The sequence below is a fragment of the Ahaetulla prasina genome, chromosome 16 (assembly GCF_028640845.1).
Source record: "Ahaetulla prasina isolate Xishuangbanna chromosome 16, ASM2864084v1, whole genome shotgun sequence".
NCBI lineage: Eukaryota > Metazoa > Chordata > Lepidosauria > Squamata > Colubridae > Ahaetulla > Ahaetulla prasina.
In genome coordinates, this window is record NC_080554.1 from 3,562,470 (window position 1) to 3,574,869 (window position 12,400).

Here is a 12,400-nt window from a genome sequence, read left to right on the forward strand (position 1 = left end):
TGGCTCAAAGTCATCCAGCCAGCTTTAGGGCTTAAGGAAGGGCTAGAATTCTCTGCAACCTGGTGATTGGCCCAAAGACATCCAACCAGCTTTAGGGCTTAAGGAAAGGCTACAATTCAGCATATCCTTGGTGAATCGGTTGGCAGAAGCTGGGACAAGTAATGGGAGCTCACCCCGTTACGCGGCACTAGGGATTTGAACCGCTGAGCTGTCGACCTTTCGATCAACAAGCTCAGTGTCTTACCCACTAAGCCACAGCGTCCCTATCTAAGAGTCAATAGGAACCACTTATTGATGGCCATCTAATCAATTAATCCATCGTGATATAAATAGAAAGACACATGTCCCTTAAGAAAAAAGATCAGTTCTACTTCCACTTTTCCCCAGCAAACTGGAAAAAAAAAACCCACAAATTTTTATAGCTAAACCTGTGGTTAATGGTGTGGAATTTTATAATGAAACTACCTTCAGTTTGCAGGATCTTTACTTCCTCTTCATACCAGATTTTCAAGTTTGTTACTGCATTAACTTAAATACTGCTCTACCTTTTAATATATATTTTTTCCTTCTGTAATTTTTTTTCTTCTTATTCTCTTTTGGGGACAAAATGAGTCAGGAAAGCCATTTTTCTCCTCTACTTTGTACTAGGTTAGTCTGTTAAAACACCATTAAAGAATCTTTTGACCTGTTGCAAAATTATTAATGCATAAACGTTGGAAGAAATCTGATGGGAGCGGAGTTGTTTATACAGGTATGGCTAGTCCTCGAGTTGCGACTACAGTTGAGCCCAAAATTTCTGTTGCTAATACGAGACATTTGTTAAGTGAGTTTTGACACCATTTTAGGACCTTCCTTGGATTACCTGTAATAAACCAGACTTTTAAAATGTTTTTAAGATTCTGCAGAAAAAGTTGCTTAGTTCCCGAGTAGTCTTAAAATACCGTATAATTTACATGTAAACGACAAGCAAATTGATCAGAAAATCTGTCTGCATCAGAACCAAATCAAATCTTGCCACTCACAAATTACATTCCGGTACGACCGACACAACTCAAAATGAAATTATCCAGAGAGGAACAAACCTGAGATCAACCAAGTAAAATACTTTCGGCCTCCATCTTGTTGGGCTTTCCCAGAGTAACAACAGCTAATCGTTGTTACCAGACAATAGAATAAAATGAGAGTTGGAAGGGACCTTGGAGGTCTAGTCTAATCCCCTGCTCAGGCAGGAAACCCTATACCATAAACCAATGGTTATCCAACATCTTCTTAAAAACTTCCAGTGTTGGAGCATTCACAACTTCTCGAGGCAAGTTGTTCCACTGATTAATTGTTAATTAATTGTTCTCACTGTCAGGAAATTCCTCCTTAGTTCTAGGTTGCTTCTCTCCTCGGTTATTTTCCACCCGTTGCTTCTTGTCCTGCCTTCAAGGGCTTTGGAGAATTTCACCAAGATGGTAAAATATCGACCCTCGGAGTTTAAAGCCCACTCACACGCTAGGACTACCTATCACATAACCTGCTAACACGGGAGTTGTGTCTTTTGTGGCTCAACTTTTTCTAGGAAGGCAAGCCATTGTCTCAGCAAATTGCACAAGCCAAGTTTAAAGTCACGTGATCGATTGTACAGGAGCGGTTAACAAAACCTGGGACTTGTAAAATCCCAGGTTTAGGAATGAGGTCACGTCTTTACTGGGATGGAAGAGGAGCTAGGGATAAAACCGGTGAAGCAGATTGAATATAAGGCATTCGGATTATTGAATGGATCATTCGGAACTGAACCTCCAAAGCCAAAGTAGGGGAGATCTCAGCCCTGAAAAACCAGTTTAAAACAAGAGCCACCTAAAAATAAACTCCAGCAGCACATCTGATTTAAAAGGAGGGAAAAAAACAAACAACCCAAATACATTCATGATTTAAAGCAATTTCCATCGTCTCTATCACATCTCTAGGCATTCCAGCTTGAATCCGGAAATTCTTGAACTCTAAATCCCATCATCCTACACCGTTGGCCATGCTGAATGGGGCTAATGGGTGGTGGAGTCCACATCTACTGGAAGATCCCATGCTCTCGCACACTTCAATGTTTCTTTTTTCCCAGATTATGAAGCTTCAAGTGCAAAATGTAAACCAGACTGGCAACCACCCACCCACCCACGAAAAAAACCCACTTACTTTTTTTTAACAATAAATGAAAAATCAGGTGGCCAACAGAATTATAAAAATAAAAAGAATTGGGATTGGAGTAGAGAACTAATCTTTGCAGTCGTAGGAGAGAAATTATACGGCAGGTGGAAATTCTAAATTGGTTCCAAGTTTAAAGCATTTGTCTTTTTTTTTCTTGTATTTTTTTTTTAACCAGCCGTATCAGTGCATTTCGTTTTCTTTTTCTCCCTTGTTTGTCTTATAGTTCTATTGTCCTACGTTTGTGTTGTTTAAACGCAAAAGTAGAAATGAAAAGGAAATAAAAGGTTTCGAACAACACAACCGTTGACGGTGGTGAGCCGCCTGGAGTAACCCAATGGCGGGATAGGAAGCAAATAAATGTAATAATATTTTATCCTAAAGACCTAAGGGGTTGGCTGGAAACATGCTGGGTTGCGAAAACCGAGGCAGCCATGCTAAATTTGGGAAGAAACAGGCGGGTGACGGTGGGCATCAAAGCAAAATAAATTGTGGGGCGGGTGTCAAAGGATTTGCGGGTGCTGACAAGAATACCCCAGAGCTCGGAGGGAAACAGGAAGTAGGATGGTCATGCAAAAATAGAAAGTGTGGGAGGGCTTGGCAACCTGTAATTTGAAAAGAGGGAGGATTTGAAAAGGCACTAGGCTAGAAATCGGGAGACGGTGAGTTCTAGACCCACCTTAGGCATGAAAGCCAGTTGGGTGACTTTGGCCCAATCACCAGGAGATGGTGAGCTCCAGTTCTACCTTGGCTATGAAAACTGGTTTGGTGACTTTGGGTCAATCACTAGGAGACGGTGAGTTCTAGTCCCACTTTAGCCATGAGAGCCAGCTGGGTGACCTTGGACCGATCACTAGGAGATGGGGAGTTCTAGACCTGCCTTAGCCATGAAAGCCAGCTGGGTGACTTTGGGCCAATCACTAGGTAACAGTGAGTTCTAGTCCCGCCTTAGCCATGAAAGCCAGCCGGGTGACCTTGGACCAATCCCCAGGAGACGGTGAGTTCTAGTTTCACCTTAGCCATGAAAGCCAGCTGGGTGACTTTGGGCCAATCCCCAGGAGACGGTGAGTTCTAGTCCCATCTTAGGTATGAAAAGCAGTTGGGTGACTTTGGGCCAAACCCCAGGAGACGGTGGGTTCTAGTCCCCCTTTAGAAATAAAAGCCAGTAGGGTGACTTTGGGCCAGTCCTTTCTCTCTCAACCCGACCCACCTCACAGGGTTGTTGTTGGGAGCAAAACAGGAGTATTAGATCTTTTTGTCGCTTTGTAAAAAAATAACGAAGGTGGGATACAAGTAAATAAATAAATATCCGCTCAGAGTCGCCCTCGAACCACGAGACAAGCAGCAAATAAATTTAATCATAATCCAAGAAATGCAAATAGAAAAAGGGCAGAAACCCAAGGAGTGGGGAGTGGATGATGGATGAGGGGATGAGATGGAGGAGCAATTAATGAGGAGGGAGGGACGTGGGGGGAGAGGGAAAGGAAGGAAGCTTCTGCAAATAAGGGGGAAACAGATAGAAGTGGCGGGGGTTTGGGGAAGGAAGAGAAACTTGACTTTGAGATGGAAAAGGAGGGACCCCAAAAGAAGCTGCAAGAGGGTGGGGTAAAATATGGGAGGGACAAGCAAGAGGCTGGAAAGGGAGGGGAAGAGGAGGAGGAAGGGTCAAGGGAAATTGAGGAGGGAGGAAAAATGGGTGCGAAGGGGGCGTCGGCAGGCATTAAGAAGAGGAATGCAAAAGTGGGGGCTCCAGGAAGGACACATTGGGGTTGAAATGGGGGCAGATAAGCCAGTCCCAAGAGAAGGGTTGGGTGTAAATTAAGGGGTGGGGAGAGAAGAGGATCCCAGGTCGATAGGGGCGGGGCATGGAGTGCGGGGCTGAAATGACAGATTTAGGGGAGAAGAGAGACCCCAATAAGGCAAGAGAGGAAATAGGGGCAGCTGAATTGACAGGGGATTTGGGGAGAAGAGACCCCAATAAGGCAATGGAGGGCAGCTGAAATGACAGGGGATTTAGGAGCAGAAGAGGGACGCCACTGTCAATAGGGAGGGGCATGGAGTGGGGGCTGAAATGACAGGATTTAGAGGGACCCCAATAAGGCAATAGAGGAAGGGTGGTGGCTGAAATGACAGGGGATTTGGGGAGGAGACACCCATAATGTCAATAGGGAGGGGCATGGGTGGGGGCTGAATTGACAGGGGATTTGGGGAGAGAGACCCCAATAAGACAATAGGGGAGGAGGGCATGGAGTGGAGGGGCTGAATTGACAGGGAATTTGGGGTGGGGAGAAGAGAGACCCCAATAAGGCAATAGGAGAGGGGCCTGAAATGACAGGATTTAGGAGCAGAAGAGGATGTCAATAGGGAGAGGGGCATGGAGTGGGGGGACTGAATTGACAGTGGATTTGGAGGGAAGAAGAGACCCCAATAAGGCAATAGGGGAGGTGCGGCTGAAATGACAGTGATTTAAGGAGAGAAGAGGACCCCTAATAAGTCGATAGGGGTGGGGGCTTGGAGTGGGGGCTCTGAATTGACAGGGGAGGAGAGAAACCCCAATAAATCAATAGGGAGGGGCTTGGGTGGGGCGCTGAATTGACAGGGATTTAGGGGAAGAGAGACCCCACTGTCAATAGGGAGGGGCATGGAATGGGGGTTGAAATGACAGAGGGTGGGAGGAGAGAGACCCCAATAAGTCAATAGGGGGGGCATGGAATGGGGGTTGAAATGACAGGGGTGGGAGGAGAGACCCCAATAAGTCAATAGGGAGGGGCTTGGAGTGGGGGCTGAAATGACAGGGGATTTAGGGGAGAAGAGACCCCACTGTCAATAGGGAGGGGCTTGGGTGGGGGCTGAATTGACAGGGGATTTAGGGGAGAGAGAGACCCCACTGTCAATAGGGAGGGGCTTGGAGTGGGGGCTGAATTGACAGGGATTTAGGGGAGAAGAGAGACCCCACTGTCAATGGGGAGGGGCTTGGAGTGGGGGCTGAATTGACAGGGGATTTAGGGGAGAAGAGACCCCACTGTCAATAGGGAGGGGCATGGAATGGGGGTTGAAATGACAGGGGTGGAGGAGAGACCCCAATAAGTCAATAGGGAGGGGCTTGGAGTGGGGCGCTGAATTGACAGGGATTTAGGGGAGAAGAGACCCCACTGTCAATAGGGAGGGGCATGGAATGGGGGTTGAAATGACAGGGGTGGGAGGAGAGACCCCAATAAGGCAATAGGGAGGGGCTTGGAGTGGGGGCTGAAATGACAAGGGATTTGGGGAGGAGCGTCAATGCAAAGGCGGGGGCTAGAAAGGGGCAGGGGCGCTTCGAGGGCAGAAGGGGAGTGGGGGCTCTGCCGCCCCACACACGCCCCCCACAGTTCCCACCAGGCCCCGCCACGAGGCCCGGGAGCGGAGGCTGGGCCTCCCCGGCGTCCTCCCCAGACGCCCCCAGCGCCCCGAGGGACCCACCTGAGGGGCAGAACCGCCGCCCGCCCGCCTTCCTTCCTTCCTCGCCGACGCTGCTCCGGACCCGCCGCGGACGCCCCTCCGCTCCGCCGACGCCCGCACTGCGCCTGCGCGCCCCCCCGCGGGGACTGCCGGGAAACCGAGTCAAAGGCGGGGCCCCGGCCTCTCGCGGGCCGCGCTGCGGTGGCGCCGGGAACTACAGCTCCCGTCGCGCCCCGCGGCGGGGAAGAAGGGGTTTGCAGGTGAGACGCGCCTGCTTTACCTGGCCAGGTGGGAAAGTGTAGGAGGGGGGGGGGTTTGGGGGGGGCGTCTTTTTGGAAAGCCTGCAACCCGCCTTAGGTTTGGCCGCGGTCGGGAAGGCCAGGCACAGGTTGCTCTGGTTTTGCTGAGCTGGGTGCAAAAAACAAAACAAAAACAAAGGTGAAATCCTGGGTTTAGAAAACTTAAAAGTTAGAAAACTTCGACATGACCTGAGTTTAACTCATACAATCATCTGCTACAATGTCCTTCCTGTCGAAGACTACTTCAGCTTCAATTGCAACAATACACGAGCACGCAATAGATTTAAGCTTAATGTGAACCGCTCCAATCTTGATTGCAGAAAATATGACTTCAGTAACAGAGTTGTTAATGCCTGGAATGCACTACCTGACTCTGTGGTCTCTTCCCAAAATCCCCAAAGCTTCAACCAAAAACTTTCTACTATTGACCTCACCCCATTCCTAAAAGGTCTGTAAGGGGCGTGCATAAGAGCACAAGAGTGCCTACTGTTCCTGTCCTACTGTTTTCCTTCGTTATATCCAATAGTTATTACATACTCATATATATGCTTATGTGTTGTATAGTTGTTTCATGCTAATGCTTATATATACTGTGCGACAAAAAAAACATAATAACAAGGGAGGGACCTTGGAGGTCTTCTAGTCCAACCCCCTGCCCAGGCAGGAAATCCTACACCATTTCAGACAAATGGTTATCTAACATTTTCTTAAAAATTTCCAGTGTTGGGGCATTCACAACTTCTGCAGGCAACTTGTTCCACTTATTGATTGTTCTAATTGCCAGGAAATTTCTCCTTAGTTCTAAGTTGCTTCTCTCCTTGATTAGTTTCCACCCATTGCTTCTTGTTCTACCCTCAGGTGCTTTGGAGAATAGCTTGACTCCCTCTTCTTTGTGGCAGCCCCTGAGATACTGGAAGACTGCTATCATGTCTCCCCTAGTCCTTCTTTTCAGGGGGTTGTTGTGTTTCTCCCCCCCCCCAAAAAACCAGCAAGTTTGGAAAGCAAGGTTGAACTTGATTAAGCTGGTTAATATTCAGTGGCAGCAACCTATTGGGAAATCGCTCCCCTTGTAGGTTAGATTAGGATATTGGAATTACATCCAGGAATAAGGAACAAGCCACTTCCTTGACAAGAAAACTATAGGATGGATGGATGGACAGACAATAGATTGATAAAGAGAGAAAAAGAAAGAAAAAACAATAGATTGATGAAAGCTAGATAGATATAGTTAAAAATTGATTAGATAGATAGATAGATAGATAGATAGATAGATAGATAGATAGATAGATAGATAATTGATAAAGAGAGAGAAAAAAGATAATAGATTGATGAAAGCTAGATAGATATAGTTAATAACTGATTAGATAGATGATTGAGAGACAGACAGACAATGGAAGATAATAGATAGATAGATGAGAGAGAGAGAGAGATAATAGATTGATGAAAGAGAGAGAGATATTCCTATAGTCCCCAGAAATGAAACAGAAATCTGCTATAACGTGATCCTAATAATTACAGGGAGATAGAACTGAGATTTAATTCATAAAGCACGCCTTAAATCTTCAAAGGGAAGCTGTAAGTTTGCCAAAAAGGTAACTCCCAATGCGAGTTTAAAAGCTCTTCTCAACTTCCTGGCCTTGAGAGGGTAGTTAGCAAATGGATGCTGGAATCCAACAAGAGTTTTGACATTTAAATTTTCAGTATCTCCTCCAGGGCAAAGGAGTTAGATGGTTCCGTTTTGATTTGTTTTTAATTTCAAGTTGGTCAACAGTGTAAAGAACAAGTCTGAACACATTTGTTTAAAGGGATGTGTTAATGCTAAGGTTTCATTGGAGATTCCCTAAATGTCATTGTTTTCTTTCATTCATTTTTGTTGTTGTTGGGTTGTTCACTGAAGTTCAGGACTGTATTTGCCAACACCTTAACTTGGTTGTTGGATATATCTATGTTCTGGGTTTGCACTCAATATTGAGCCCTAAAGTAATCACATGGGCTGGGGTTGACTAAGATTCTAAGCCACATAGAACTAACCAACATTTTATTAATGTTCATGTGTTGTGTGAATGCAGCTCTAGGTATGTAGTTGACCAGCTTCAGCATGTAAGAACACAGCTGATGACTTAATAAATTGACATTCATGGAACAATGCAAAATATGCTTTAATTGGTTTGATTTGTTACCTTAAATGAAAAGCACCCATCTATTGTAGCCAATCATTTCAAATATTCTGTGCAGAAAAACACTGTTCTTAGGGACCAGGGCAACTGATCCAATTCCTATACACTCACAGACACACACCCTCTAGTAAAGACCCTCCTTAAGAAATGAGTAGGTTGACAGTGAACAGAAAGTTAGGATGAATATAAATTATACCAGATTTTTTTTCGGATGGGTGTGGTGAAATGAAATTTGGGAGAAATCTGAAAAACACCAACTTTCTGATATTTACTTTGGTGACCCATAGAGTTGAACTCTTGATGTTTGCCAATAACAAGTAGAGGCAATGAAATATAATTGATTCTGTGTAATTAAGATCGGTGTTATCTCTGGGTGTGAATGTTTTTTCCCCCTCCATATTAGAAATAAAGACGCAGAAGGAAAAGTGACACACACACACCCATGCAAAACACAGGCCTTCCCTTATATATGGTTTTATATGTAATATATGCTCACGTTCTCGTTTTTTTTTTTTAAAAAAATCTCTTCCCAAATTGCTTTCTGTCGATTGTGGCTTCTCGAGAGCCAGCTCAGGAACATTTTCTACCCGGCTCACGTCTATTTTTGGAATCCTTTGAGCGTAACACCTTGAATGGCAATTGGTATTTCGGCTAGCAAAGGAGAAACAGTTCTGTTTACAAGCGAACAGAATTTCCCGTACATTCCAAAGACTTTTGGCTTGGTGCCCCATGGCAAAATGAAATATTATTATATTGTGATGCAGTTTTAACATGCTTGCATTCAGCCAGCTGTCGGGTTAAAATGTGCACCTTTGAGCACTTTTTTTAAAGAAAAATGGATTCGAAGAATTGAGCTGCTGGTTTATAATCTAAAAGATATCACCAGAGGAAATCTGGACAAGGATGGCAAAGGAAAGCATGAAATCAAAACTGTTGGCTCTAAAAAGTGAAAAGTTCTCCAGCTTAGATGTCCTGTCTACTTATTGGATGTTGGACAAGTTTATTAATATATGATATTTTGTCATATATGCAAATAAATGGAGACTATTACTCAAGAAAGACAAGGTTAGAAAAGTCCAGGCTAAAAATTGATATCACTGCACCCTCTACAGTCAAAGGCAGAGTATGAACCCAAAGGAAGAGAGAGTTATGATGAGGCTTGTTTGCTTATAGTAATGAATTATAGACATATAATTTGATACATGTTTATATGTGTATAATTTGTAGCTCCTTCTGACCCGAATTAAAAAGTAGCAAATTATGAATGCTTGTAAATAGATAATAACAAGAAACAAAAAAATAATAATTTCAACTGCAAGGAAAAAAGTAGACTCTTTCCCTTAAAAAAAGATGTGTACACACACCAGCGTGTGTAACGCGGCTCTTAGTATTCCTTTTGAACAGTTGGAGGGAAAACACTAAAGGTAGGCCTCGACTTACGACCACAATGGAGCCCAAAATTTCTGTTTTTAAGCAAGACATTGGTTAAGTGAGTTTTGCCCCATTTTACGATAATTCTTGATCTGATTTGAACCGAATCGTCTGAATTGTAAGCATGGGGATGCTGCAGTGGCCGTAAGTGAAAAACCTTTTTTTCAGTGCCGATGTAAAAGTTCACTAAATGAACCGTCGCAAGTCGAGGACTACCTGTTTTTGTTAAGTTTTATTCTGCACAATTATAGCTGGATGGTGACTAGCAGCTGCAGCATGTGTCTCTTTTATAACTAATGCTTAGATTTAGTGGGATTTATTAAGACTATGCTGGGGTATATTGTCCAAATCCAATTATAAGAGTTGCAAACCATGCTTTTAAGATTAAGGTATTACGTGAATTTGACCAGCTATGTTTTTAGTTCATAAGTTTAATATGCCATAGTTTAATACAGGGGTAGTCAACCTTTTTATACCTACCGCCCACTTTTGTATCTCTGTTAGTAGTAAAATTTTCTAACCGCCCACCGGTTCCACAGTAATGCACCGTGTATCGTCGTCTGCGCATGCCTCTCGCGCATCGTGGATTGGGTTTGGGGGGGCGCCGGCCACCAGCTCTGCTTGTCTGTTACAGCTGGGTGGTGTGGGGGGAGATGCGCGAGCTATTCTGGGACGAGGCTCTTTTGTTTGCGGTCGCATTATAGCGCCATTTAGTTTCACTTACAATACGTAACGTGAACTAAACTTATGCGCGGGCGATACAAATATTATATGTTCAGAAATTTAAATTGTCACGGGGAATTTTATTAAAAACTAATGAAAATGTTTTTAAATAATGCTATGAATTTTTTTTAAATAGTCAATTAAATTAAAAAAAAGGAAAGTGCTTCAGTATAGGACAAAACCCCTACTGCCCACCATGAAAGCTGGAACGCCCACTAGTTGGGCGGTAGGGACCAGGTTGAGTACCACTGGTTTAATATGATGTGTTTATTATGATGTGGTTCAGTCGTTTTGCTAAGTTATAGTGTGGTCAGTCCAAACACATATGGGACTACCAAACTACCAATTGTAGTTTCTTTAATAAAACATGGCTTAATGTGACATATCTGGTAGAAACCTATAAAGATTGACAGGAAAGAATACTTGGAGGTCCTTTAGATTGTCATAACGTATCCTTTCCATTTTGTTTAAAAGCAATCTAGCGGTTAGGAAGAGTTATAATAAAACGGTTCATTAAATGAGCACAACCTTTGTTAACAGGATACATATTGTTATGTTTTGTAAGTTAGCAGCTTGATTAGACACATTGTCTGATGTCTCCCTGGGGGAGTGTACAGCTCAGTGTGTCGAGAACGATGCCTTGATCTGGAGAAAATTGTAAGGCAGGATGTGTGGCAATGCTAAGAAACAACAATGTGACTCACAACATGACTCACAACCCCAGCTACAGGCAGTCCTCGACTTACGACTACAACTGAGCCCAAAATTTATGTTGCTAAGTGAGACAGTTGCTAAGTGAGTAACAGGGTTCTTAAGAGAATCTTGCCTCCCCAGTGTCTTTGCTTGTCAAAAGATCCCCAAAAGGGGATCAATACGACTATGGTGCGCTGCAACCGGCATGAGTACATGTCAGTTGCCAAGCGTCCGAATTTTGATCATGTGACCATGGAGACGCTGCAGCCGTCTGTGAAAAATGGATCATATTTGGCTAGCTGGCCAAGTATCTTGGCTCCTATGTGTATATGTTTAATCTGGACATTTATAGTGTCTTTACTGTTCTCAGTGTTTTTAATATATTTGACAGGAGTCATTGACGGAGAATTTGAATGCATAGCTACACACCTAAATAAAATCTTTACGTCTACTTTGCAGGGTTGTTGCGGGAATAAAAATGAGGCCTGGGAAAATCTCTGCGGGTCCATTTGCACCCTTGGAGGAAATGTTATTAAATACAGGATGGCTAATAATAAATACATCATAGTTAAATCAATAATACTAAGTAAAGACCCAATGGAAAAGTAAACCTATCTGAATAATAAATCCACAAGTCCCATAAATGAGCAACGCAGGATAATCCCTTATACGCATACTAGGGAATTACAGGGTCTTAAGTACACATGTTAAAAAGCACACACGTGTAAAAGCCACATATATGTTGCTCATCCTTCAAGCCCAACATATGTGGTCCTTGCAAGGGAGAAAATGGGCATTGAAGCTGGAGAGCCAAGCTGAGAGACTCCTCCTAGGGATTCAAATGCCCATAACCCCCAGGTAAGCTTGCTGGCTGTGGATGAGGGTGATTGTAGTACTCCCTTTCATGGAGGCTGCTCCTGGGGCAAGAAGCTCTCCGTGCAAAGGGGTCGTCTAGCTCTTTATTCCAGCTCTTTTTCCTCCTCTCTTTCCCGACCCAGCGCTTTATTTTAACATAATCCCCCTTTTTTTTTTTTTACGACCCCGCTAACGCCTGCGGAGGCCTGCTAGGCCCCGTAACCATGGTTACTCCCAGAACGACCCTCCCCTCCCCGCCTCGTCGAGTAACGAACGTCTCACCCGCACGTTGGCACGACGCGTCTCCTTGCTGACCAATCGGCGCTCTCCGCTTGGCCCGCAGCGCGGCCTACCATTGGTCCGCGACACCGGTAGGACGGCCCAATGAAGCGCGCGGCGGCAAGCTAAGGAGGAGGAGGAGAAAGAGGGGGGGGAAGGAAAAGAAGAGCAGGATGAAAAGGAAAAGGCGGAGGTGTGGTGGTGGTGGGGAGGTGATGCGCGTCACGTTCCGAGCGGGCCAATCGGGCCCGGCCAGCTTGCTAGCCGGCGACCAATGGGGACGCTCCAGCGCGGGGAAACGCACCAATGAGGGAGCTCCAC

The 12,400-nt window shown here is 44.6% G+C and overlaps 1 protein-coding gene across 1 annotated transcript in view; it reads right to left on the reverse strand.

The window, feature by feature from the left end:
• Positions 1 to 5,753, reverse strand: part of GAPVD1 (GTPase activating protein and VPS9 domains 1) — a 40,155-nt gene extending 34,402 nt beyond the window's left edge. Inside the window, exon 1 of the mRNA XM_058159594.1 lies at positions 5,644 to 5,753. The gene's annotated coding sequence lies outside the window, so the exon portion shown is untranslated. The remainder of the gene's footprint in view (positions 1 to 5,643) is intronic.
• Positions 5,754 to 12,400: the final 6,647 nt, after the last annotated feature.